The following is a 6,453-nucleotide window of genomic DNA, read 5'->3' on the forward strand; positions in this document are numbered from 1 at the left end:
TCCCTCAGTTCCAGGGGCCAGGAGTCCCACATCAAGTCGTCGGCAGGGCCTGACTCCCTCTCAATGCTTTGTGGACATATTGGAGAGGAAAGACTTTCCTTCTGCCCTGTTATGTTCTGTCATGGAGGCCTGTGAATTAAAGTAAAAAAAAAAAAAAAGATTAAGAGGAAAAAATACGCAATTTGTATGAATACTGACATGCAGAGAGGTCTCCACAGACGAGAACTGATACTCAAAGAAGTAGTTACACTCAGGGGTTTATGTATCCTTTTAACAAAGAAAACAGGGTTTGGGCTTTAAGGAGAGATAGATTGTGGGGACGTGACTAGGAAATGGGGAACTCAATGGCAGGTACAGGTTATTCTAGTGAGGTCCCTTTATGCAGTGTCCTCTCGGTGTCAGTGGCCCCTCTGTGTGATAAGGGTCTCTCTCCTCGTCCCAGCACAGGACAGGGTGCGGACGTCCACACCAACCTCACAAAGGGAAATGTGTACCCTGCTTTTAGGCAGATTAGGAGGGCAGAGAACTTATGCCCAAGTGGTGGCCTGTTCTGGGGTTGCAAGTCTGGGTCCCCTTTGAACGGGTGGCTCCAGGCGTCTGTCCCAGCTTTTGGAACTTGGCTTGTGGCCATTCCAGTCACGGGTGTCCTCCCTTCGGGGAGACAACTGCACTGCTGTGGGTTCAGTCAAATCTTCACACGACGTTCTACGTGTGTCTGAGTGTGTGTGTGCGTGCGAAATCCCTTTCTATAGGGACACCAGTGCTGTTGAATTATGGTCCAACCTAATGACCTCACTTCACGTGATTGCCTCTGTGCAGACCCTGTCTCCACGTAAGGTCACGGTGCAAAGTCCTGGGTTTTCAGACTCCAGCGTCCTTTCCACCCACAGTAAAGATGTTTTCTGGAGATTCCTTTTTTTTTCTTTTATGAATATAATTTATTGTCAGCTTGGTTTCCATACAACACCCAGGGCTCATCCCAGCAGGTGCCCTCTTCCATGCCCGTCACCTACCCTCTCCTCTAACCCCCCATCAACCCTCAGTTTATTCTCAGTCTTTAAGAGTCTCTTATGGTTTGGCTCCCTCCCTCTCAACCTTTTTTTTTCTTCCCCTCCCCCATGGTCTTCTGTTAAGTTTCTCAGGATCCACATAAGAGTGAAAACATTGGTATTTGTCTTTCTCTGTATGACTTATTTCACTTAGCCTCACACTCTCCAGTTCCGTCCACGCTGCTACAAATAATGGCCATATTTCATTCTTTCTCATGGCCACGTAGTACTCCATTGTGTATATAAACCACACTTTCTTTATCCATTCATCAGTTGACGGACATTTAGGCTCTTTCCACAATTTGGCTACTGTTGAGAGTGCTGCTCTAAACACTGGGGTACAAGTGCCCCTATGCATCAGGGACTCCTGTATTCCTTGGGTGAATTCCTAGCAGTGTTATTGCTGGGTCAGAGGGTAGATCTATTTTTAATTTTCGGAGGAACCTCCACACTGCTTTCCAGAGCGGCTGCACCAGTTTGCATTCCCACCAACGGTGCAAGAGGGTTCCCGTTTCTCCACATCCTCTCCAGCATCTATAGTCTCCTGTTTGTTCATTTTGGTCACTCTGACTGGCGTGAGGTGGTATCTGAGTGTGGTTTTGATTTGGATTTCCCTGATAAGGAGCGACGTGGAACATCCTTTCATGTGCCTGTTGGCCATCCGGATGTCTTCTTTAGAGAAGTGTCTATTCATGTTTTCTGCCCATTTCTTCACTGGGTTATTTGTTTTTTGGGGATTGAGTTTTTTGATAAGTTCTTTGTAGATTTTGGATACTAGCCCTTTATCTGATATGTCATTTGCAAGTATCTTTTCCCATTCCGTCGGTTGCCTTTGAGTTTTGTTGATTGTTTCCTTTGCAGTGCAAAAGCTTTTTATCTTCATGAGGCCCCAATAGTTCATTTTTGCTTTTAATTCCCTTGCCTTTGGGGATGTGTCAAGGAAGAAATTGCTGTGGCTGAGGTCAGAGAGGTCTTTTCCTGCTCTCTACTCTGGGGTTTGGATGGTTTCCTGTCTCCATTTAGGTCTTTCATCTGCAGATTTGTTTAATCACTGTGGTTTCCCAGGAGCACAGGCTGAGGTGACTTCCCACACTGCTGGGGTGCTCGTGGCTTCTGCCCCAAGCCTGTTCCCTCTCTGCTCAACTCTTGCAGTCCCAGAGTCCTGGGTTTGGATCACAGGTGGTGCTGGAGGGCTGCCATCCCTGAAGACTGGGGCCCGTCCGGATCTGAAGACCCGGGATCATGACCCAGGAGTGGGGGATGGGGTGAGTCCTGTTTCTGGTTGTGCAGCTGTAGGAGCGTGTGCCAGAGACAGAGAGATACAGATGAGACAGAGACACACAGAGAGAAGAGAGACAGAGACAGACACCAACAGGGAGAGACCTGTGGGCACCCATCCATCCGGGCAGCGAGGAGACAGGATGAGGCAGGCTCTGCCCTCGGTGGGGAGGACAATTCCTGGGGCCGGTGGCTGGAGTTGGACCGGTCTCGAGCACAAGGAGAGACGAGCTTGTCCTTCAGACTGTGAAATATGCATACCTGGAGCCCCCACATGCTCTGTGAGGAGGGGTTAAAGCACCTGGTCTCGGGGCGCCTGGGGACTCAGCCGCTGGAGTGTCCGACTTCGCTTCCAGTCACGATCTCAAGGTTCGTGGGGTCAACCCCTGCATCAGGCTCTGCGCTGACAGCTGGGAGCCCGGAGCCTCCTTCGGATTCTGTGTCTCCCCCTCTGCTCCTCCCCCGCTCACGCTCTCTCTCAAAAATAAACAAACATTAAAAAAATTTTTTAAAAATAAACTAATTGGTTTCTAAAAAAATAAAAAATACTGGGGCACCTGCGTTGCTCGATGGGTTAAGTGTCTGACTCTTGATTTCGGCTCAAGTCATAACCTCAAGGTTCACGAGTGCAGGCTTTGAGCTCACTGTGGAGCCTGCTTGGAATTCTCTGTCTCTGTCCCTCCCCCACTCACGACCTCTCTCTCTCTTAAAAAAAATGATGAAAACAAACAAACAAACAAACAAACAAACAAACAAATAAATAAACGGGGCGCCTGGGTGGCTCAGTCTGTCAAACGTCTGACTTTGGCTCAGGGCATGATCTCGCGGTTCATGGGTTCGAGCCCCGCATGGGCCTCTGTGCTGACCGCTTGGAGCCTGGAGCCTGCTTGGGATTCTGCGTCTCCCTCTCTCTTTGCCCCTCCCCCACTCATTCTCTCTTCCTCCCTCTCTCTCTCTCCCTCTCTGTCTCTCTCAAAAGTAAAAAATAAATATTAAAACAATAAATTAATGATTGGATCTCAGATATTTTGCATGAAGCCATTTCGAAACCAAGCAAACTGATCTCACTGTTCTTTGTCCAGAATCTGGGAGCCCATCCGGGTGTGGGAACCACAGCAGCCTGGCCCCAGCAGGGCTGGTTGGGGGTCGCCGTGTGAGATCCACACATGGGAGAACAGCAACCACAGCGAGCCCCAGGATGGACAGTGATACACTCTGTCAACAGGCTCCTAGGGGACTCAGCTCTCGGTCTCGGTGCTCTGCTGAGCCCAAGACACAAACAGATGAGGACCCAGACCCGGGACAGGAGCACAAGCACGGGGTGACTGAAGTTCTCACCTCACGGGCAGACGAAGGACGTTGACGGCCGGAAGAAGTGACCTGAGCAGGAGCCTTTAATACGACAGATGACACGCTGAAAAGGTGTGGAGGAAAGGTAGCAATATGGGACAGTGACTGGGAGACACAGGAGGGCCAAGGGACAGACCCCAGACAGAGGGGGACAGGGACAGACCCCAGAGCGGGGAGGACAGGGGACAGACCCCATAGGGGGGAGGACAGGGGACAGAGCCTGGAGAGAGGGGCACAGGGGACAGACCCCGGAGAGAGGGGGACAGGGACAGACCCCAGAATGGGGAGGACAGGGGACAGACCCTAAAGAGATGGGGGCCAGGGGACAGACCCCATAGGGGGGAAGACAGGGGACAGACCCCAAAGAGAGGGGGGCCAGGGGACAGACCCCAGAGAGAGGGGCACAGGGACAGACCCCAGAGCAGGGAGGACAGGGGACAGACCTCAAAGAGGGGGACAGGGACAGACCCCATAGGGGGGAGGACATGGGACAGACCCCAGAGCGGGGAGGACAGGGGACAGACTCCAGAGAGCATTGGGGTGGGGGGGGGGGACAGGGGACAGGAGGCAGGGTGAGGAGGGCATGAGGAACTTCCTGTACCTCCCGGTGGACAGTCTGGAATTCCTGGAATACTGGGAACGGGGCCCCTGCCATTGGGCGGACGTCCTGGAACACAGCCCGTGAGTGTCATTTGCAGGGATTCAAGAATAAGTCGATACCTGAAGGATTAGTACGGAAGAATGCCGAGAAATCCGTCAAATGAGCAAACACCGGTTTACAAGTGTTGTAACTTGTGTCTTTACCGTATGTTCTTGCTAGAAAGTGTGTGCGCGTCAGGAAAAGTACCCGAGGGAAAAGACCGCGGTGACCTGGCGCCAGAGACGCGTCTTATATCCATGGGTTTAACCGCTGGGAAGGTCGGCTGTGTGCACAACATGGTCTTTATGAAAATCCTACCCACAGAGCAGACGGAGGGGGAGAGGGGCTACAGCGCTGGGGGCTGGGGTCTCGGGACGGGGGGACATGTCCCACGATGGGGCGCATCGGGCCGGGGGTATCATGAGGCTGGGGGTCATTGAGTGGGGGTTAGGGGGCAGAGGTCACATGGTGGGTGTCACAGGGCTGGGTCACCAAGGGCCTGGGGTCACGGGGCTGGGGGGTCACGGAAGTGGGGAGATGGGCAGGGACACTGATGCGTGGGGTGTCCTCCGGTGACTGAGAACCTTCTAGAACTGCACAGGTGGTCACTGCACAACAATGAATGTGTAAATGTCACGGGTGGTAAATTTTAGGTTGTGTGTATTTTACTAACCGTGTGAAACTTCCAGTTCTGGTCAAACAGGAGGTAGAAACTGAAATGGGCGTGAACGCATGTGTGTGCGCACGCGCATGTGAACACGTGTGTGTGCACAACAGTGCGAGAAGGGAGTCCGGACAGGTTCTGATACTGTCCCTTTCAGGTGTTCTGGTGTTTCCTGTGGGGACAGGTGGTCAGTGCTGGTGCCCCAGAGGCTGTCCAGCAGGAGCTCCCCGCAGGGAACACCTGAGCCTCCCCCCCCCCCCCCCCCGCCGCCCCGTGCACACACAGCCACTGTAGACATGGGGTGTGGCCCACGCTGCCGTCCTCTGCGTCTGGAGGTGGACGGGGCTGCACACGAGGACCCTGTGGCCACCAGCCCACAGCAGCTGCCCCAGCACATACTCTGTTCTTCACCTTGTGGCAGGTGTGGGTCCCAGACATTGTTTGAGGGTGTTAGGGAGGGTGCAGACACAGGGGACGGGGACTGCGGGTCCTGGCTGAGCACAGGTGTGAGGGTGGGGGTGGCCTTTGGGGGAGGGGGTGACCCCAACCTGGCTGAGCACAGGTGTGTGTGGGGGGGTGGCCTCTGGGGGAGGGGGTGACCCCAACTTGACAGAGCACAAGGTGCTGCATCCCCAATGGGCAGCACTCTTGGGGTGGCCCTGCCTGTGTCCCCTCCGAGGGGCCTTGGTGCATCTACCCATAGTGTTGGCTGACACCCAGCCCAGCATCACTCACCGCTGCTCTTGTGTTGGGAGCACACCCTCCCCTAGTAGCCTCTCGCTGGCAGTGTCCCCACAGAGACGTGGCCATGTCCTGACCCCCAGAGTCTGTGGAAGGGATCTTTTTTGGACATAGGGACGTGGGGAGGGGGGCGCCTATTCCAGTGATGAATGTCCCCCTGGCCTGTCTGGCTATAGGAAATCAGGGTGCAGGGACGTCCACAGTGGGGTGGGGGGGGACCCCAGTGCAGGGACATCCAAGTGGGGTGGGGGGGGGGGAACTCGGGACCGGGGCGCAGGGATGTCCACAGTGAGGTCCGGGAGGGGACCTGGGCGCAGGGACGTCCAAGTGGGGTGGGGAGAGGGACCCGGGCACAGGGATGTCCAAGTGGGGTGGGGGGGGACCCGGGAGCAGGGACGTCCACAGTGGAGTCCGGGGGGGAGGCGGGGGGACCCGGGTGCAGGGACGTCCACAGTGGGGTCCGGGAGGGGACCTGGGCGCAGGGACATCCAAGTGGGGTGAGGTGGGGGGACCCGGGCGCAGGGACGTCCAAGTGGGGTCGGGTGGGGGGGGTCGGGGGGGGGACCCGGGCGCAGGGACGTCCACAGTGGAGTCGGGGGTGGGGGGAGCGGGGGGACCCGGGTGCAGGGACGTCCACAGTGGGGTCCGGGAGGGGACCTGGGCGCAGGGACGTGCAAGTGGGGTGGGGTGGGGGGACCCAGGCGCAGGGACGTCCAAGTGGGGTGGGGGGG

This window comes from Panthera onca, chromosome X, assembly GCF_046562875.1.
Source record: "Panthera onca isolate mPanOnc1 chromosome X, mPanOnc1 haplotype 2, whole genome shotgun sequence".
NCBI classification, from domain to species: domain Eukaryota; kingdom Metazoa; phylum Chordata; class Mammalia; order Carnivora; family Felidae; genus Panthera; species Panthera onca.